Source organism: Papio anubis, chromosome 5 (assembly GCF_008728515.1).
Source record: "Papio anubis isolate 15944 chromosome 5, Panubis1.0, whole genome shotgun sequence".
NCBI classification, from domain to species: domain Eukaryota; kingdom Metazoa; phylum Chordata; class Mammalia; order Primates; family Cercopithecidae; genus Papio; species Papio anubis.
In genome coordinates, this window is record NC_044980.1 from 73176710 (window position 1) to 73198862 (window position 22153).

General features: G+C 43.1%; 1 protein-coding gene and 1 non-coding gene across 2 annotated transcripts in view; both read right to left on the reverse strand.

Annotated features, from left to right (window-relative positions):
- SERINC5 (serine incorporator 5) overlaps positions 1–22153 on the reverse strand; it is a 119580-nt gene that overhangs the window by 90111 nt on the left and 7316 nt on the right. The window lies entirely within an intron of this gene.
- LOC116275163 lies at positions 12583–12686 on the reverse strand. The gene has a single exon (XR_004184120.1). It is a non-coding gene; the product is annotated as a small nucleolar RNA U13 (small nucleolar RNA).

A 22153-nucleotide genomic window follows, 5' to 3' on the forward strand; every position in this document is an offset into this window, starting at 1 on the left:
GTGCCAGGTAAGGTCCTCAGTTCTTAGCATGGATTCATTTCATCCTCCAACAATCCCACAAAGTAAATACTCATACTGCCATATTTTCACAAATAAGACAGGATTATTACTTGAATTTTTGGCATAATATGCCCTACTTTTTCTTTTTTTGAGATGGAGTCTGGCTCCGTTGCCCAGGGCTGGAGTGCAGTGGCGTGATCTCAGCTCACTGCAATTCCACCTCCCAGGTTCAAACAATTCTCCTGTCTCAGCCTCCCGAGTAGCTGGGATTATAGGAGCCCCCTCCACCATGCCCGGCTAATTTTTGTATTTTTAGTAGGGACAGGGTTTCACTATGTTGGCCAGGCTGGTCTCGAACTTCTGACCTAAGGTGATCCACCCGCCTCGGCCTCCCAAAGTGCTGGAATTACAGGCATGAGCCACCACGCCTGGCCTATGGCCTACTTTTATAATCAGAAAAAATTTTATAAGCTATACTGACAGAAAAATGAGGAAAAGACAAAATAAGTAGAGAAAACATAAAGGAAGAAAAGAGAGAAAAAGGAAAATAGAATTCCGTTTTTCTCACAAATGAGAAAACTGAGGTCTCTCCTAAGGTCGACATAGGAACTCAGTCAGCCAGGCCCTAAACTCTTTCCTGTGCTGCTATGGTGCCGTCTCTAGAGCAGAGCTGTCTCTAGAGAGTCACAGCACACCTCATAATAAAACTGTGTTTACAGCCGGGAGCAGTGGCTCACGCCTATAATCCCAGCACTTCGGGAGGCCCAGGCAGGTGGATCACTTGAGGCCAGGAGTTTGAGACCAGCCTGGACAATATGGTGAAACCCCGTCTCTACTAAAAATAAAAAATAAAAAAAAAAAAAATTCGCATGTGTAGATGTTTATTTTTAGATTGACTATCTGATTTTTGCAGTCAATCATTTGAAAGTTACAAATTCAAAAACTAGCCAGGGTGGGGGCGAACACCTGTGGTCCCAGCTACTCAGGAGGCTGAGGCATGAGAATCACTTGAACCCGGAAAGCAGAGGTTGCAGTGAGCCAAGATAGTGCCACTGCACTGCAACATGGACAACAGAGTGAGACTCTGACTTACAAAAAAGAAAAAGACTGTGTTTACACAGAGTAAGAAGGTTTAAAAGTTTCTAGCAATTATTCTGGACTTTGGTTAAAAGTACAGACAGTTGGCCGGCATGGTGGCTCACATCTGTAATCCCAGCACTTTGAGAGGCCAAGGTGGGTGATCACTTGAGCCCAAGAGTTCGAGACCAGCCTGGGCAACATGGCAAAACCCCATCTCTACAAATAACACGAAAAAAAAAAAAAAATAGCCAGGCATGGTAGCATGCACCTGTAGCCTCAGCTACCCAGGAGACTGAGATGGGAGGATCACCTGACCCTGTGAGGTCAAGAAGGCTACAGTGAGCTATGATCTCGGCACCACACTCCAGCCTGGGCAGCACAGTGAGGGAGGGAGGGAAGGAGGGAAAAGAGGGAGAGAGGGAGGGAGGAGGGGAGGGGGGGAAGGAAGGAAGGAAAAAATGTATAGACACTTGGCATAAAACAGTGAAAACTGAGTTTGGCACTTGTAGTGTGTATAAAATTTGAATCACAATCCAAATCTTTCATCGTTGCCTTTCTCTTTACACTATTAAGAATTTTTATTTTTGTTTAAGAAAGGGTCTCATTCTGTTGCCCACACTGAAGCGCAATGGTGCAACCATAGCTCTTTGGAGCCTTGAACTCCTTGCCTCAAATGATTCTCCTGCCTCAGCCTTCCAAGTACTTAGGACTACAGGTACATGCCACCATGCCCTGCTAGTTGTTTTATTTTATTTTTTGTTTGCTATACTCCCCAGGCTGGTCTTAAACTCCTAGCCTCAATCCCAAAGCACTGGGATTACAGACATGAACCACCATCCCCAGCCAAGATAAAAATTTTAAGTTGCCTGCACAAAATGTCCATGTCTAAAATTTCCCACGTAATTCATGTTTTTTTCTTGTTGATAGCATTAGAATACCTCACACTCTAATATAAATGAAAAGATCATTCCAAACTCTTCAAAGTTAACTATAACAAGAAACAAGAACAAAAGAAAAAGGTGGAAAACAAAAACTATATTTAGGTTTAAAACAAATTTAGTGATAAATTCAGAAAATGTCCTTTTTCTCAAAATACCACCAATATTTTACATACTTTTTTGTTTTTGAGATGGAGTTGCCTAGGCTGGAGTGCAGTGGTGCGATCTCGGCTCACTGCAACCTCCGCCTCCTGAGCTCAAGCGATTCTTGTGCCTCAGCCTCCCCAGTAGCTAGGATTACAGGTGCACGCCACCATGCCCGGCTAATTTTTGTATTTTTAGTAGAGATGCAGTTTCACCATGTTGGCCAGGCTGGTCTCTAACTGCTGACCTCAAGTGATCCACCTGCCTCAGCCTCCCAAAGTGCTGGGATTGCAGGGGTGAGCCACCATGCCTGGCATTTTACATACTTACATACTTTTTTTTTTTTTTTTTTGCGCTACTTTAACATCTCAGAATCCTCTTTTCAGAGGCTGCAAAAAACGAAATAGTTTTGCAACCAACTTTTAAAGTTATTGAGTAACTAAAAGTGATCAATATAAACAAACTAGAATTTGAACTCGCCTACATTGAACATTCATTGTTTAAGTCAACACTAGGAAAGGGTAAAAGTAAACAACAGAAACTTGCTCTCTAACGTAGGGAGAAATCTCTTGGCCAGTGAAGCAATACAAAAACACAGACATTCCGCTTACAGGAACTAATTAAAAAGAAAAGGAAAAAACAAAACACAGACCTGTTCAGCCATATAATGTTATAATGATGAACATCTATAAAGATTACATGAAATCACCCATGTAAAGTGCTCAGCACATGTGCCTGGCCCATACGTGTTTAATGTTAGCTTGTATACATGCTCATTTCATTCAGTACAAGGCTACTTAAATGCTCTGTGCCTCTGCTGCCTCATACAAACAGACACAACAGTAGTTCTTACATCATAGGATTATTAAGACTGAGAATGTTTTCAAGGCACTTAGAACGTTAATTGTCAATATTATTCTTAGTGTCCTTGAAAAGGAAGGCCAGAGGTTTACAGGGCTGGGATCTAAACCTAGTCACTCCAAAGTAGCAGCATCTCATTTCCTCAAATTCTGGGAGATTTACCTAGTTGCCAGTTCTCCTCCCACTGCTCAGGAAATTCCCAGGGCAGAAGGAACCCAAGGGACTCGCTCCCTCTTGGAGGCTCAGCCTGCTCCAGGAACTTGCAGCTCTAGCATCCCCAACTCCATCACTCAAACCTCACACCTGACCAAAAAGCTACTGGCCGGGCACAGTGGCTCATACCTGCAATCCCAACACTTTGGGAGGCTGAGGCAGGCAGATCACTCGAAGTCAGGCGTTCAAAACCAGCCTGGTCAACATGGTGAAACCCTGTCTCTAGTAAAAATACAACAAAATTAGGTATGGTGGCACGCACCAGCTACTCAGGAGGCTTAGATAGGAGAATCATCTGAACCCAGGAGGGAGAGGTTGCAGTGAGCCACAATCCCGCCACTGCATTCCAGAGCAAGACTGTCGAAAGAAAGAAAGAAGGAAGGCAGGCAGGCAGGCAGGCAGGCACGAAAGAAGAAAGAAAGAAAGAAGGAAAGAAGGAAAGGAAGGAAAGGAAGGAAAGGAAGGAAAGGAAGGAAGGAAAGGAAGGAAGGAAGGAAGGAAGGAAGGAAGGAAGGGAAGAAATTATGGCTCTTTGAATTTGTTTGCCAACTACTGATTTGCCTTTTCAAAGGGGGCTTGCGGGAAGTTTTATAACCATGTAAAACAAATAATAGTGCAACAACGGCAGCCATTCTCATTTATGCAGCACACTCCCTTCCAAGTGCTGTCACAGACTCTGTGACACCAGCACAATCTCTCCCAATCTGTCAGGTATTACTGTTGTTATTATTTTTCTCCTCTGTAGCAGTTGGGAAACTTGAACTCTAGGAAATAAATTGCCTAAGGTCACAGCTTCTTGGTGGATGGAGTACAGTGGCACGATCACAGCTCACTGCAGCCTCGACATCTTGGGCTCAAGCAATCCTCCCTCCTCAGCCTCCCAAGTAGCTGGAACTACAGGCGCACACTTCCAAGCTGGCTACTATTTGTATTTTTTGTAGAGATTGGGTTTTGCCCAGGCTGGTCTCGAACTCCTGGCTTCAAGCAATCCTCCCACCTCAGTCTCCCATGTGGTAGGATTACAGGTGTGAGCCACTGCAACAGTCCCAGGTAATTTCAAAGCCAGTATTTTTAACTACCTCACCAAATTGAAAGTGGAAAAGAGAAAAAGGGAATAGTACTTTTAAAAAACAGTAACTATAGAAAACTCAATCAAAATTCATTTTCCAATTAAGTTATTGCTTAGTAAATGAAAATATTAAATAAAGAACCGGCTACTGCGCCATATGGCAAGGAAGTGTACTTCAGTGCTGACAACTCCATTACTCAGGAGAACAGTTTAACTGTGATATATGGATGGCTCCAGTGACCACTGCCACTGTATTTATAATTTGTGATCTGTATAAACAAAATCATTTCTCATGCCTGTAACAGCATCTACTGCAGGCCTTTGTTACTTACACTTAAATCTCTGTAAATATTTAAATCTCATGGTCACAAAAAAGATGAGTCAACCATCTAAGAATGACTGGTCACCAGTTCCCAAAACACAACCTCCAGCGTCATGACCACCAGCCCCAGTAGGCCTAAATTCCAGATGAATAATTCTTCCAACATACAGTCAAATTAAAAAAAATCAATAGAATTGAAAGCCCAGAAATAAACCTTAACACTGACAGTCAACTAATTCTGCCAAGATAATTCAACTGGGAAAGAACAGTCTTTTCAACAAATGTTGGTGGAACTGGATATTCAAATGCAAAACAATGAAGTTGGACCCTTTCCCTATATCACAGATAAAAATTAACTCATTAAGAATGGCCAGGTGCTGTGGCTCATGCCAGTAATCCCAGCACTTTGGGAGGCCAAGATGGGAGGATTACCTGAGCCCAAGAGTTGGAGACCAGCCTGGGCAACATAGTGAGATCCCATCTCTATAAAATATCAAAAAGTGAGCCAAGTGCGATGGCACGCACCTGTGGTCCCAGCTACATGAGAGGCTGAGACAGGGGGATCACTTCAACCTGAGAGTTCAGGGCTATAGTGAGCCATGACTGTGCCACCACACTCCAGCTTGAGAAACAGACTAAGACTCCATCTTTAAAAAAAAAACAAAAAACAAAAACGGCCAGGCAAGGTGGCTCATGCCTGTAATCCCAGCACTTTGGGAGGCCGAGGCGGGCAGATCACGAGGTCAGGAAATCGAGACCATCCTGGCTAATACCATAAAACCCAGTCTCTACTAAAAATACCAAAAAAAAAAAAAAATTAGCCAGGTGCGCTGGCGGGCACCTGTCCCAGCTACTCGGGAGGCTGAGGCAGGAGAATGGCGTCAACCCGGGAGGCGGAGCTTGCATTGAGCCAAGATCGCACCACTGCACTCCAGCCTGAGCAACAGAGCGAGACTATCTCAAAAAAAAAAAGTGGAAACAAACGATCATCAGCTGAGAAACGGGTTTAAGTAAAGTGTGGTAAAAGGAATGAAGTACCTGGCGGGGCACAGTGGCTCACACCTGTAATCCCAGCACTTTGGGAGGTCAAGGTGGGCAGATCACGAGGTCAGGAGTTTGAGACCAGCCTGGCCAATATAGTGAAACCCCATCTCTACTAAAACTATGAAAATTGGCTGGGCATGATGGCACACGCCTGTAGTCCCAGCTACTCAGGAGGCTAAGGCAGGGGAATCGCTTGAACCGGAGAGGCAGAGGTTGTGGTGAGCCAAGATTGTGCCACCGCACTCCAGCCTGGCGACAGAGTGAGACTCCGTCTCAAAAAAACAACAACAACAACAAAAAAGAAGTACTGACACATGCTATAACATGGATGAACCTTGAGAACATACTAAGTTAAAGAAGTAGTCCTAAAGACTATACATTATATGGTTTCATTAATAGGAAATGTCTACGAAAGTCCATAGAGACAGTGAGTAGATTAACAATTGCCAAGACTCTGAGGGAGTCTGGGAGGGAACTGGGAGTGACTGCTAATAAGCATAGAGGTGACAAAAACTAAGTTGTCATGATGGTTCCACAACTCTGCACATATACTATAAAACCACTGAATTGCACACTTCAAATGACTGGGCTGTATGCTATGTGAAACTACTTTTTACTTTATCAATAATTTCTTTAAGGCCGGGCACAGTGGCTCAAGCCCGTAATCCCAGCACTTTGGGAGACCAAGGCGGGCGGATCATCTGAGGTCGGGAGTTCGAGACCAGCCTGACCAACATGGAGAAACCCTACCTCTACTAAAAATACAAAAAATTAGCAGGGGGCGTGGTGGCGCATGCCTGTAATCCCAGCTACTCGGGAGGCTGAGGCAGGAGAATCGCTTGAACCCAGGAGGTGAAGGTTGCAGTGAGCCAAGATCACACCATCGTACTCCAGCCTGGGCAACAAAAGCAAAACTCCATCTCAAATAATAATAATAATAATAATTTCTTTAGTTAAAAATAACCTAATAGCCATTTTAGGATAAGTTTAAAAAAAACCTCAAATAATAATTTTAAAATCACTTGGTTGGACATCTCTGCTCATTGGAGAAGTAAAAGTGTGGACATCTCTCCAATGTCACTTTAAGAATAAAAATAAAACTAGGACTTTTTTTTTGGAACGCTTGTTAATTTAAATAGGAATAAAGTATTCCCAAAGGCAAATTCCCAGGACTTTAGGAGCTGAAATTGCTTCATGTGTTTCTTATTAGTCTGCTATAAAATGCTTTGTAAAGTTTACGGAAAGGATTTTATAGATCTCTCAATTTTTACTTTTTTTTTTTTTTTTTTTTTGAGACAGAGTCTCGCTCTGTCACCCAGGCTGGCGTGCAGTGGCATGATCTCGGCTCACTGCAACCTCTGCCTCCCGGGTTCAAGCGATGCTTCTGTCTCAGCCTCCCGAGTAGCTGGGACTACAGGTGCCCGCCACCATGCCCGGCTAATTTTTGTATTTATAGTAGAGACAGGGTTTCACCATATGGGCCAGGCTAGTCTCAAACTCCTGACCTTGGGATCCATCCGCCTCAGCCTCCCAAAGTGCTGGGATTACAGGCGTGAGTCACCGTGCCCGGCCCCAACTTTTACGTTTAAGAGATTGCCCATTTGAAATGGCTGAATCTTAGCACCAGAGCAGTCATTTCTCCAGCAATTTTCCTGTCTTGTACCAAAGCAGCCCTTTGAATACTTCCTAATAATCCACAGCCAGCTGGAGCACTTGACAAAGACTGATCTGACAGTTTAATCTTAGCACCATTTTTTTCAGGATTGGCATACCCTTTTTTTTTCCAGTTCCATTTACCTCACTACACTTAAGAAAAATCTACATTTACATATGTAAATTGTGAACAATGTTGATAAAAATTACACCACATATTCATACCAGTTGTGCAACCAAATTGATGTTTCCTTTCTAATGCAAAAATGGGTTAAACTCTGTTATCTCCAAACCTACTTCTAAACACATCACATACTACCACCACTACCACCACAAAGGGCAGAGATGATATCACAATGAAAACAATGCTAGCAAATACAATTATAAAGCATGATGAATTTCGCACATTTAGGTTTGCTAAAATAAGCTTTAAAATTGTTGAATGAAAAACAAATGCCCCCAACATTATCCCCTATCCTCCAACCTCCTATTATTACTCTACTGCCATAACCACTGGTGGCAGCTTCTAGGGTATCTTTAAAACTCTCAGAATTCTTGTGTATATATGTATCTACATACATGGAAACATATGTGCCTTTCAAATTAGAAACCATAATTGGGTTCATCATAGACATAGTGTTCTTTAACCTCCTCTTTTTATAACCCCTACTTAACTAACACTGTTAGCTTGGCTACCTGTTCCTCTCTGTACATACAGATTTAACTTACTCTTTTTTTACTATGGTGAAACACACATAACATTAAACGTATCATCCTAACCATTTTTAAGTGTACAGTTCAGTAATGTTAAGTATATTCACATTGTTGTGCAACAGATTTCTATAACTTTTTCATTGTGCAGCACTGAAACACTATACCCACTAAACACTAGTTCTCCTTCCCACCTCCCCTGGGCCCTAGGGAACCACCTTTCTATTTTCTATGATTTTGACTACTTTAGACACTTCATATGAGTGGAATCATACAGTATTTCTCCTTTTGTGACTTTTATTATATACTTTTATTTCACTTAGCATAATGTCCTTGAGGTGCACCCACATTGTAGTATGTGACAAGTTTTCCTTCTTTATTAAGGCTGTATAATATTCCATTGTTAATTTCATCCTTTTTAACGGCAACATGATATTTCATTGTATGAAAGGCTAGTAACTTTTTATTTTAAATTAGTCTTCATTATCAGTGTTTAAGATGTTCCAAGTTTACTTCTAATACAATAGAAGAATTGCTAGACCCAAGAACATATTTATTATTCAAAGAGATTATGACAAAATAAATTCTCCATAAGTGAACAAACACAAATCCAGAAGAGTAGGTTTTTCTTTCAACTTTCTTTTCAACTTTGCCAATGAAAACTCTCTCATTTTTAATTGTAATTTTTGTTTTGTTTTGTTTTTGAGACAGAGTCTTGCTCTGTCGCCCAGGCTGGAGTGCAGTGGCATGATCTTGGCTCACTACAACCTCTGCCTCTTGGGTTCAAGCAATTATCATGCCTCAGCCTCCTGATTAGCTGGTATTACAGGCATGAGCCACCGTGCCTGGGTGAATTGTAGTTCTTAAATTATAAGTAAGACTGAGCATTTTCTCACGTTTGTTGGCATGTGCATTTTTTCCTAAATGATCCCTAACCTTTTAAATTTTTGTTATGTATCCTTTCTGTTGATTTATAAGAACACTGTGCAAATTAAGGCAAGTGGATCTCTGTTCTACGAATCACTGTGTGTCATTTAAGTTCTTTCTTTAATTTGGTTTATGGATCTTGTGTCTAGAAAAACCTTGGCCATTTTAGATTTTTTAAAAGGTCACCCATCTTTTCTCAATACTTTTAATGGACTCCTTTTTAACCCATTTTATCATGGTTAAATATTGGATCTACACATTACTTATTTTAATGGAAAGGGTGTGGAGCAAACTTCAAAGAAAGCTTACTGACAACTCACAATTTGGGTATCAGTATCCCAAGGAAGAGTGACAGTTCTCCCCATAACTACAACATCTAACATTTATGAACTCAAACTGTGGGCCAGTCACTGTTCCAAGTGCAAAATCCTATAAAGGAGATCCTAGGGATTACCCCATTTTACAGATGTACAAATTAAACAACCAACAGATGAAGTAACTGATCAAAGCACACCACCAGTAAATGGCTGAGAACATATTGGAACTCAGGCTTCCCATCACTTAGAACTGGCTCTTAACTTCTCTGCTACACTGCCTCTGAACTATATGAACAAAAAAGCCTTAAAAAATCCATATCAAAAATATGTTTAAATTAATTCTCAGTAGGAAGCAGGTTTGTCCTTTTCCTCCCATCAAATACTTCGCGTAGCTTAAGTACTAAATCTTTTTTTTCCTTGAAACTGATTCTCGCTCTGTCATCCAGGCTCGAGTGCGGTGGCATCTTGGCTCACTGCAACCTCCACCTCCCGGGTTCAAGCGATTCTCCTGCCTCAGTCTCCCGAGTAGCTGGGATTACAGGTGCACGCCACCACGCCCGGCTAACTTTTGTATTTTCAGTAGAGGCAGGGGTTTCACCATCTTGCCCAGGTCGGTCTCGAACTCCTGACCTCCGGTGATCCACCCTCCTCAGCCTCTCAAAGTGCTGGGATTACAGGCATGAGCCACCGCACCTGGTCCAGTGTTTCGTTTTCTTTTCTTTTCTTTCTTTTTTTTTTTGAGACGAGGTCTTGCTCTGTTGCCCAGGCTGGAGTGCAATGGTGCGTTGTCAGTTCGCTGCAACCTCCGCCTCCCGGGTTCAAGCGATTCTCCTGCTTCGGCCTCTCGCCATCATGACGGGCTTTTTTGTATTTTTGTAGGGATGGGGTTTCACCCTGTTGGCCAGGCCGGTCTGGAATTCCTGACCTCAGGTGATTCGCCCGCCTCAGCCTCCCAAGGTGCTGGGATTAAAGGTGTGTGCCACTGTCCCCGGTCCTAGTGTTTCTTTTCTGGGCAGTATCACTGCATGCCCCAGGGGCCAGGTGCATCCTTGGTAGTAAAGGCAGGGGTAGTGTTTTCACAAAGACTGGTGAGTGCTATTGGCATCTGGGGGTAACTTAAATATCAGCTATGCACAGGACTCCCTAATTGTTTTACAAACATGAAAAAGGAGAATGAAATGCTAAGAAGAGAAGTGGAGGGCTTTCTCTCTCTTTTTTTTTTTTTTTTTTGTTCATGTCTTTTTGTCATGTCACTCAGGCTGGGTTGCAGTATCATGGCTCACTGCAGCTTCAACTTTCCAGCCTCAGGTGATCCTCCCACCTCAGCCTCCAGAGCAGCTGGGACTACAACTGCACGCCACCACGCCCGGCTAATGTTTGTATTTTTTTGTAGAGATGGGGTTTCACTATGTTGCCCAGGATGGTCTCGAATTCTTGGGCTCAAGCAATTCATCCACCTCGGCCTCCCAAAGTATTGGGATTACAAGCGAGAGCCACCTCTCCGCCATTGCCAGTTCTCTCTAATAATCAGAGAATACCCTCAAGCAATCCATGATGAAGGGCAAATGAAATAAGCATTTGTGCTCCTCTCAAGCACTGGGTCCAGCTATCTGCCACACCCCTCTTCTAGAAAGAAAAGAGAAAAAAAAAAGAAGTCAGGGACTCAGCCCTGCTGGACCTCTTGCTTCCAAAAAATATGCAATCGGCCGGGCGCAGTGGCTCACACCTGTCATTCTAGCACTTTGGGGAGGCCAAGGCAGGCGAATCATGAGGTCAAGAGGTCGAGATCATCCTGGCCAACATGGTGAAACCCCGTATCTACTAAAAATACAAAAAATTAGCTAGGCATGGTGGCGGGCGCCTGTAGTCCTAGCTTCTTGGGTGGCTGAGGCAGGAGAATCGCTTGAACCTAAGAGGCGGAGATTGCAGTAAGCAGAGGTGGCACCACTGCACTCGCCTGGCGACAGAGCGAGACTCTGTCTCAAAAAAAAAAAAAAAAAGGAAAAAAGAAAAATTGCAATCCGTGGCAACCCTCATTCCTACCCACCCTCTATCATAAGGAAATAATTTACAGCTTCATGCTTTTCAAAGCCTCCAGCCAGAAGCCGCTGCTAGGCAAAATGATTTGCATAAAGTGCCTCATTTAAATGGCCTCATGCCCCTTACTCAGCAACCTGCAACTTCCACCAACTACACTAATGGTGAAATAGTACAGTCTTAAAACCTGCTTTCTGTTAAATTCTATCATCCATGCATAGAGCAGAACTTTCTGGAAAATAACTGCTTGGGAGTTTAAGAGAAGGAAGGGAACAAAAAGTTTAAACTGATTTTATTACAACAAAATACAGCATAAAAACTCAACCCGAAACCAGGCATAGTGGCTCACGCCTGTAATCCCAGCATTTGGGAGGCTGAGGCAGGTGGATTGCCTGAGATCAGGAGTTCAAGACCAGCCTGACCAACATGGCAAAACCCCATCTCTACTAAAAATACAAAAATATGCTGGGCGTGGTGGCAGGCGCCTGTAATCCCACTACTTGGGAGGCTGAGGCAGGAGAATAGCTTGAACCCTGGAGGCAGAGGGGTAGAGGTTGCAGTGAACTGAGATCCTGCCACTACACTCCAGCCTGGGCGTCAGAGCAAAACTCCTTCTCAAAGAACAAAAAAACCCCAATCCGAGATTCAAATAATCAAATCATAAGACTGTGTTTAAAATCCATAGCTATGAGCTCTTTGTTGAACTGTTCTGCAAACACAGCAGATTATCTTTGGGGGAAAGCCCAATATCCACTCATTCATGCTCTCATCATTTACCAAAGGCCAAGTGTGTACTGGGCACTGGGAAATAGAAACGCTAGGAGAGCACAGGGGCAGTACCTGCTGTGAGCTGATTAGTTGTGTGGCCTTGGAAGATACCCTGTGCTCCGGGACCTGTTTCCTGGAAATAACTTGTTAGGTGGAAATGCCACTGCCTTGAGGATCCTTCTAGCTCCAGAATTAGACTGTGACCTCCCAGATTCTCACAACCCCATGGACAGCCCATAAGCCATCTGAGAATGGCAACGCAGGACCTGGAGCAACGGGCATTATGTCCATCAGAAACCTCAGCAGCAGCTGTGAGACTTTCTCTGGCTGGCTGCCAACCAAAGACTTCCCACAATGGTTCTAATTTCAAACTGCCCGACCATTATCCTTAAAAACTATTGGAGTGTGCTAAAAGGTCTGGTATTTTTTCCCCTTTGTCAGCATGTCCCAATTTTCAGTTTATGGTTTGGGTGAATACTGGGGATCCTTTTTTTTCCATGTCAGATGGGTAATGTACCAACAACATGACAAGATTGAAGGGAAGCACATCTCACAGACAAGCATGAAAACCCAGTTATCATGCTTATGAACTACAAAAGAAATTGCATTCTTACAATCAGAAACAGAAACATCGATCCCATTGTGGTACCCTATGAGCCAGGAGCCACAGACCATGCCCACCTTCCACTCTGCCTCTTTTAACTTCATTATACAAAAATAGCTGTATCCCTCCCCAGGATATAGGCAAGTCACTGCAGCCTTGAGAGGCCAGCAGGAAGAAGAATTAAACCAGAGCTCCCTAAGGGCGAAGTAGAGCTGCCTCCAAAGATAGGAAGTTCCTGCCTCTGGAGTTGTTTATTACGGTAGAAGAAATCGAGCACAGTTGGGTCAGAAGAGCAGAAGACCCTTCCAGTGCCAGTTTTCTGGGAGGTGGTCCAAAGGAAGTCAGTGGGGCCAGCTCCCTCCGTCAGACAGCTAACAGGAGCAAGGCTTGGTCAGCCTTCCTGAAGCTCTGCAAGTCCAAGGTTTCTGAGCTATTTATTCTATACTGACTTTGAAAACACAAAATTGCTCCAACAGGATGGATATATTAGGAACAATTGGGCATAATAGGATGTGCATTTCTGTCTGTTGAGAAACACCAGGTAGAAAACTGCACCAAGCTGAATTGAGCTCCCTGGTAATACACAAAATGCACACAACTCAGCTCAACAAGTGCACTGAGTCACACCAAACACATGTGATGTGACAACTTTCCATCCAATTCCAGATAACCCTCCTCCTGCTGCTTCCCAACTGCTCAAAAGCCTAACTCTCCAAACCCATTTCCACAAGGTAATTTCAAGACTTTTTCAAATAAAATGCCAAATTTACCATAGTAGTTATGTATTTCTTAACCATTTAACATTTATAAAACTATAATATCATTTTCATTCAGTTCCTTTTTTCAAATGTGTCACTGACAAAGTTTTAGAATATTGTGCCCTTAACCAAATTTTCCCTATGAGATATGTGGTTTCATTGTGCAGTTCTGCTTAATGTGGTAATTTTTAGAATGCATATGTCATGTTGTATATTGTAGTAGACCTATTTCCAGGGCTCTAGTGTAGAGTATTTATAATCATTTTTAAAAATTACACTAAACGTCCAAAAGGAAAATAAATGTTTATATGATTAATTAAATCATAAAATTAAGATAGTAAGATAAATAAGATGATTAAATCATAAAACCAAAAAGTGCTGGGATTATAGGCATGAGCCACTGTGCTCAGCCATGTATTTCTTTTTTTTTTTTTTTTGAGACGGAGTCTTGTTGTGTCGTTGTGTCGCCCAGTGCAGTGGCGCGATCTCGGCTCACTGCAAGCTCCACCTCCCGGGTTCACGCCATTCTCCCACCTCAGCCTCCGAGTGGCTGGGACTACAGGCGCCCACCACGATGCCCGGCTAGTTTTTTATATTTTCAGTAGAGACGGGGTTTCACCATGTTAGCCAGGATGGTCTCGATCTCCTGACCTCGTGATCCACCCACCTCGGCCTCCCAAAGTGCTGGGATTACAGGCTTGAGCCACCGCACCTGGCCTCAGCCGTGTATTTCTGTAAAGCATAAAATATTGCTTTTAAATTAGTTTTCATGTCATGTTACTTAATTCATCATTTCAAGATTAAATCAGTATCTAGTAAATTGAGCCGCCTACCTAGTGATTGGTTTCCATCACTAATGAAAAAAGTTTTGATGCTTCTCCCTTTTTCAAGGTGCTACATACTGTAATCCTTAGAACAACTTAAGAAATAAAATGGCAAGGCTGGGTGCAGTGGCTCACACCTGTAATCCCAGCACTTTGGGAGGCCAAGGTGGGTGGATCATGACGTCAGGAGATTGAGATCATCCTGGCCAACACAATGAAACCCCATCTCTATTAAAAATACAAAAATTAGCCAGGCGTGGTGGCACGCACCTGTAATCCCAGCTACTCGGGAGGCTGAGGCAGGAGAATTGCTTGAACCCAAGAGTCGGAGGTTGCAGTGAGTCAAAATCACGCCACTGCACTCCAACCTGGTGACAGAGCAAGACTCTGTCTCGAAAAATAATAATAATACTAAAAAGAAATAAAAAGACACATAAAGACAATCAAAAATCTTCAATTAGCCCTCTCCTCAAAAAAAGGTAACAACAAAGAACAGAAGAGGAAATGAGTCAGGTTTCAGTTACTGACGAGGCTGAGGCAGGAGGATCACCTGAGCCCAGGAGTTTGAGGCTGCAGTGAGCCAAGATCACGCCACTGCACTCCAGTCTGGGTGACAGAGCGAGACTCCATCTCAAAAAATAAATAAATAAATTAATTAATTAATTAATAATAATAGAAAAAAAGGGAATGAAATGGAAACTGATCAACAATTTATAGCCTTAAACTCAAACATATGAGTAATTACATTAAATGTAAATGATCCAAGCATCCAATTAAAAGACAAAGATTGGCTGGGTACAATGGCTCACACATGTAATCCCAGCACTTTGGGAGGCCAAGGCAGGAGGATCACTTGGAGCCCAGGAGTTTGAGACCAGCCTGGACAACATAGTAAGACCGTGTCTCTGCAAAAAAAGGATTAAAAAAAAAAAAAAAATCCATGCCAGGTGGTGCATATCTGTAGTCCTAGCTACGTGGGAAGCTGAGGCGAGAGGATTACCTGAGCCCAGGGCATTGAAGGTACAGTGAGCTGTGATAGTATCACTGCACTCCAGCCTGGGCAATGGAACAAGATCCCATCCCAAAACAAAACAAAACAGAAAAATGAAACAACACAAAAAGGCAAAGATTGTCAGATTGGATTAAAAAGCAAGAAAGATCCATTTCCATCACATTTATAAAAAGCATACTTTTAAGTATAAAGACAGATTAGTCAAAAGCCAAAAGGGTGGTACGGCTATATTAGTATCTACCAAATACTTAAAAAAAGACCCTTTTAGAAAAATAGGCCAGGCGTGGTGGCTCGCACCTGTAATCCCAGCACTTTGGGAGGCCAAGGTGGGCGGATCACTTGAGGTCAGGAGTTCGAGACCAGCCTAGTCAGCATGGCGAAACCCCATCTTTACTAAAAATACAAAAATTAGGCCGGGCACAGTGGCTCATGCCTATAATCCCAGCACTTTGGGAGGCCAAGGTGGGCAGATCATGAGGTCTAGAGTTTCAGACCAGCCTGGCCAATATGGTGAAAGCTTGTCTCTACTAAAAATACAAAAATTGGCCAGGTGTGGTGGCATGCACCTGTAGTTCCAGCTACTCGGGAGTCTGAGGAAGGACTGAATCCAGGAGTCTGAACCCAGGAGACAGAGGTTGTAGTGAGCCGAGATCTCACCACTGCACTCCAACCTGGGCAACAGAGTGAGATTCCATCTCAAAAAAATATATAAAATTTACAAAGTAACCGGGTGTGGTGGCACATGCCTGTAATCCCAGCTACTTCAGAGGCTGAGACATGAGAATTGCTTCAACTCGGCCGGGCGCGGTGACTCAAGTCTGTAATCCCAGCACTTTGGGAGGCCGAGACGGGCGGATCACAAAGTCAGGAGATCGAGACCATCCTGGCTAACACGGTGAAACCCCGTCTCTACTGAAAAAAAAATACAAAAAACTAGCCGGGGGAGGTGGCGGGCGCCTGTAGTCCCAGCGACTCGGGAGGCTGAGGCAGGAGAATGGCATGAACCCGGCAGGCAGAGCTTGCAGTGAGCTGAGATCCAGCCACTGCACTCCAGCCCGGGTGACAGAGCGAGACTCCGTCTCAAAAAAAAAAAAAAAGAGAATTGCTTCAACTCAGGAGACAGCGGTTGCAGTAAGACAAGACTTGGGCCACTGCACTCCAGCCTGAGCGACAGAGCAAGACTGTATCTCAAAATGTTACACATTGTTACATTTCTTCCCTGCTACGCAAACCTCTAGTTTTAGCAGGTCAGGGAGATGGATTTGACACCAAGCTCCTATCTCCCTGGCTGCAGCACCCAATTAAAGCCTTCTTCCTTGGCAATCCTTGTCCATCTCAGTCATTGGCTTTTTGTGTGTTGAGCAGCAGGACCTAGACAGAACTCCGGTCTTTAGGCAACATTTTTAAGTTCAAGAGTGGGTGGCCCCTTCATTCTTGCTCCTTTAGTTCTACAATTAGTTTTTAAACATACCTAATTCCCTGTAGTAAATCCTCTTCTTTTTAAAATACCTAGCGTGATCTTGGCTTCCTACATTGAACGCTGACACACTGCATCACCACTTTACAGATTAAAAAAAGACTCTTACATATAACATCTGATTTGTATCCCTTCAACAATCACTAATATTGTTAAAGGGGATTTTATCTCTCTAACAACATTAGGGAGAAAAGACAGGAATTTCCCCTACTTAACAAGAAAAATTAAGAACTAGGAACAGTAGTGAGCTCCCCAAAACTGGAGTGATTCAAACATAGAAGCACACTGAAGAGGGGTATTAAAATGGACATCTGAGCTTCAGATGGGTCATTAAAAACAGATGCCTTTTAAGGTATCTTCCAAGAGTTTCTGTGGTTCCATGACCTGCCTCAAAAATCAAGCAAGGCTGGGCATGGTGGCTCACGCCTGTAATTCTAACACTTTGAGAGGCCAAGGCAGGAGGATTGCTTGAACCCAGGAGTTTGGGACCAGCCTGGGCAACACAGTGAGAGCTTGTCTCTACTAAAATAAATAAATTAATTAATGAATTAATGAAGCAAGCAGCAAAACCTGGATCTCACCAGAACTAGACTTGCTTCTCCAGAATTGTTCAAAGAATTGAATCCCAGTTGACGAGATTCCACAAACTTTGATAGAAAAACAAGGTGGGGGAGAGCACAGAAAGTGGGGGATTTCTTTGAAGAAAAAAGGGGATAGAGGGCTACCCTTGGACTCGATTTTGGCAGAACTTAAAGAATAAACTTCAGCATCCTGCAATTTGCGGGCAGGAAGCTGTTTTCCTACTACCATCCTTTAAGGGTTAGCCCAGACCTCTTTAGGCTCTTAATCTGCTCCTCCTTTTATCTTAAAAGATAATAACCTCCCCTCCCGGGCTTCAGTCCCTCAGCTCCCCAGCATTTCTCTACCTTCTGCTGCCTGGAAACTGAGGCTGCCAAAACCCCGAAGCACTTTTTTTTTTTTTTTTTTTTTTTTGAGATGGGAGTCTCATTCTGTCACCCAGGCTGGAGTGCAATGGCGTGATCTTGGCTCACTGCAACATCTGCCTCTCAAGTTCAAGCGATTCTCCTGCCTCAGCCTCCTGAGTAGCTGGGATTACAGATGTCTGCCACCTGGCCCAATAAATTAGCTGGGCCTGGTGGCATGCACCTGTAATCCCAGCTTTTTGGGAGGCTAAGGCAAGAGAATCGCTTAAACCCGGAAGGCAGAGGTTGCAGTGAGCCGAGACCGCGCCACTGCACTCCAGCCTGGGTGACAGAGCGAGACTCTGTCTCAAAAAAACAAAAACAAACAAAAAAAGAAACATAGTCTCGTTCTGCTGCCCAGGCTGGAGTGTAGTAGATCAAAACTCACCCAGTCTCAACCTCCTGGACTCAAGCGATCTTCCTACCTCAGCCTCCGGATAAGCCAGCACTCTTAAAAATCCACAGGCACTGATCTTTGATCTTCCTCTCTCACTTGACTTCAGGTTGTCTTCTGACCAGGCCAGCAGCTCCACACCTGTCCCCACCCTCCAGGCAGGCTCTACCTTCACTTAATTTCCTTTCTTTCCCCGTTGGCTACAGGGAATGTCTGCCTTTTAAATTGGAGATGTTTCTCAAGGTTCCAAGGTTGGGCTTTCCTTCTCATACTACAGCTGTTTTTTCCTGAGGTCAGATTTCCTTGAGAAGCTGAGAAATGATGGGGACTTTCTTCTTGGAAAAGTTTCAGGACATAAACAACACAACTGTGTGGGCAACTGCAGGATTGCATGGATCCCTAGAGCCCATTCAGGAAGGAGAACCCACTCTCCTCATGCTCCCCTGTGTGGGCTCATCCACTTCTGGGGGCAAATGTCCCTGCCAAGGGACCCCCAGCTTCTTCCCCTTTTCCAAAAGATAAAAGGTGCAAAGCTGAGCAAACAAACCCTCAATCCAGTCTGTCCCAGGCACAGTCTCACACAGCTAGCAAATTCAGCATCTATTCACAAGTCACTCCCAAGCACAAGCAGGGCTAGCTACAGCCTCTGAACTTTATTATTCTAGGTACCCAGTGAATATTTATTTATTTATTTATTTATTTATTTATTTATTTTTTATTATTATTATTATTATTGAGACAGAGTCTCACTCTGTTGCCCAGGCTGGAATGCAATGGCATGATCTCAGCTCACTGCAACCTCAGCCTCCCACGTTCAAGCGATTCTCGTGCCTCAGCCTCCTGAGTAGCTGGGATTACAGGCATGTGCTACCATGCCTGGCTAATTTTTGTATTTTTAGTAGAGATGGGGCTTCACCATGTTGGCCAGGCTGGTCTCCAACTCCTGACCTCAGGTGATCCACCCACCTCAGCCCCAAAAAGTGCTGGGATTACAGGTGTGAGCTACCACACCTGGCCCCAGTGAATATTTATCAATTGACATTTTACTTTAGGGATTGTAAGCTCTTAAAAAAAAAAAAAAAAAAAAAAGAGTAACAGCTAACTAAGTAAGTCCGACAAAGTCCTAGAGTCCTCAGGGATAAGGCTAGCAAAGCTACAGAAAAATTACCACTATAGAATCGTATTGGAGCAAACAGTGTCATTACTATGGAAACAAAATACTGCCATTGTTTCGAGAATGGCAATGGAGGAGATCAATGAGCATGGAATCAAGAACAAAAGACTGAATTCCTCCCTAGTTCGGGTGAACCACACTTACCAAGGATCAAAGCATTAGGAAATCAGCCCTCCATTAAATTGCTGAGACATAATGTGAGCACAAAAAAACAAAACAAAACAAAACGGAAAAGGCATTCCACAAAGACCTCATGAATTTTGTTTCAAAGTGCACTTAGCCAGTTTATAAAAATGATACTTAAACAGAAGTCTGATTTTCCCATCTCCTCTAGTTATCTTTTCATAAATAAGATTTAAGAGATTATACATGTGTTTTTCCCACTTTTGTTTTGACTAGACAGTTTTCATGAGGGAGTAAAAATGCTGTCTAATCACTATATACTGTAACCTTACTTCAAAAACCCACAAATTGTTTCAAAATTTACTCTCTGATAAAAACCCATTACGTTTTTCCACAACAGCTGCTTTCCTTAAACATCAGCAATTTTAATCTCACAAGGCAAACTACGGAAGAAAAGCCAAAAGTAAAATCCTGCTTCCTTTTAAAATTCAAACAGATGTTCTGTGTAATCACACAACTCACTATTTGAATTTCCTACTGCCCTATACTGACTCTCTCATATTAAGTTCTAAAATGTTTTGAAATATCATTAATATATAAGCTAGAAAAATATGGAGATATTCTCACTGGAAATGTTTTAAAATACATTTTAAGCAGGGATGCAAAGGTTTACTGTGGACTACCTGAGATGCCTAATATTTGGGAACAATCACAGTGGTTTAGATTGGTAACTTGATTGCTACTACTCTCAGGATCCAATCATAACCCTAAATTCAACTGAAAACAGCAATATGTAAAATTCACTAACGATGCGGCTTGACTCAGAACACTAAGAGAACACTGGGTCTTTATAATTAGGCAGGTATGACCACTTAAAATACTAAAAATAGCTTGGTCAAAGAATTACATCCAATGGCTAGTTCTGTAGACATATCAGCTTATACGAAGACTTCCTTTTTAACATCAAGTTATCATAGATGATCTGGCCACATACTGCTCTGAAATAAAAGTAGACAATGCCATAATTACTGCAGTGCCCTTTCTGAGGCTGTAACTGATGATTACACTAAAATACCTGGAAAACTGGAAAAGTAAAGCTTCCATGTCTCATAGTCACTCCCAGATACTCAGTATCTGTGGGAAACCTACACCCTCTATTTATACAGAAAATGAGGGCGGGAAGCAAGCAATGGGGAAGGGGGTGTTACCTTTTATTTAATTAGCACAGAGAGATGAGTCAGAGGCTGCCTTCCACGCCTACAGACTGGCCTCTCCTCAACGGTGCCTACAAAATCAGACTTGCTGCAGCCCAAAGCTATTTGTCAGCTTGCCAGGTCAGCTACAGAGCTGCCCAAGAAAACACATTTGAATGAGCAACCGTCAAGCGAACTCTCCAACTAAGAGTGCAAACTTCACTCTCCACACTGTTCAAGGTAAGTGACGGAGGATTATCTGACAACTTGAACTTAGCTACACTACACAAAGACACCTCGAAGCCACCCTTCCTGTATCAGCTCACCAGTGAGCTATTTAGAGTAGTCCCTCCTTACCAGAGGAGGATGTGTTCCAAGATCCCCAGGGGATGCCTGAAACTCTGGATAGTACCCAACCCCATATACACTGTGTTTTTTCCTGTATATACATACCTATGATAGTTCTGTTGTTGTTGAGACAGGGTCTCGCTCTGTCACCCAGGCTGGAGTGCAGTGGCACAACCATGGCTCACTGCAGCCTCAACTTCCCTGGACTCAGGTGATCCTCCCACCTCAGCCTCCCAAGTAGCTGGGACTATAGGCACACACACCACCATGCCCTGGCTAATTTTTGTGTGTTTTGTAGAGACAGGGTTTATCCATGTTGCCCAGGCTGGTCTCTTAACTCCTGGGCTCAAGTGATCCACCCACCTCAGCCTCTCAAAGTGTTGGGATTATAGGCATGAGCCACCTTGCCTGGCCTTATGATAAAGTTTAATTTCTAAATTAGGCACAGTAAGAGGTTAACAACAATAACAAATAATAAAATCAAACACTTATGATACTATGCCAGCATCACTACTCTTGCGCTTTGGGGCCCCTAAGTCAAATAAGGGTGACTTGAATGACTTGAACACAAGGACTGCAATTCTGCAACAGTGGATGTGACAACCGAGATGGCTCCTAAGTGACTAAGGGGTGAGGAGCATAGGTAGACAGCTAGACAGCATGGATATGCTGGCCAGAAGTGATTCACATCCCAGTGAGATGGAGTGAGGTTTCATCACATTATTCAGAACAGGGCATAATTTAAACCTGTGAATTGTTTATTTCTGGAATTTTCCACTTAATATTTTCATACCCCAATAGACCTCAGGTAACTGAAACCACAGAAAGCAAAACGGCAGGTAAAGGGGGACTACCGCATTTAGCCAACATCAACCAAAACATCACCTTGACAGAACAATTATAGGGCATTTTACTGCATTTTGCCCACATCTTTATAAAGATGAATAGGAAAATAAAAGTGCCAGTGCTAGTGATAAGAAACACAGGTCTCAATGTTAATGCAGTGGAAGCAAGGATGGCCACCATCATACAGCAGGGAAACAGTGACTCAACCACCATTTGGACAGACGTTATCTGTGAAAGCAATTGTAAAAAGAAAAGGTCAAAGTTAAAGAAAAGGTTGAAAATGACAGAAATATATTGTCAATGATGCCACCTAACAGAGATGAAATTAGGGAT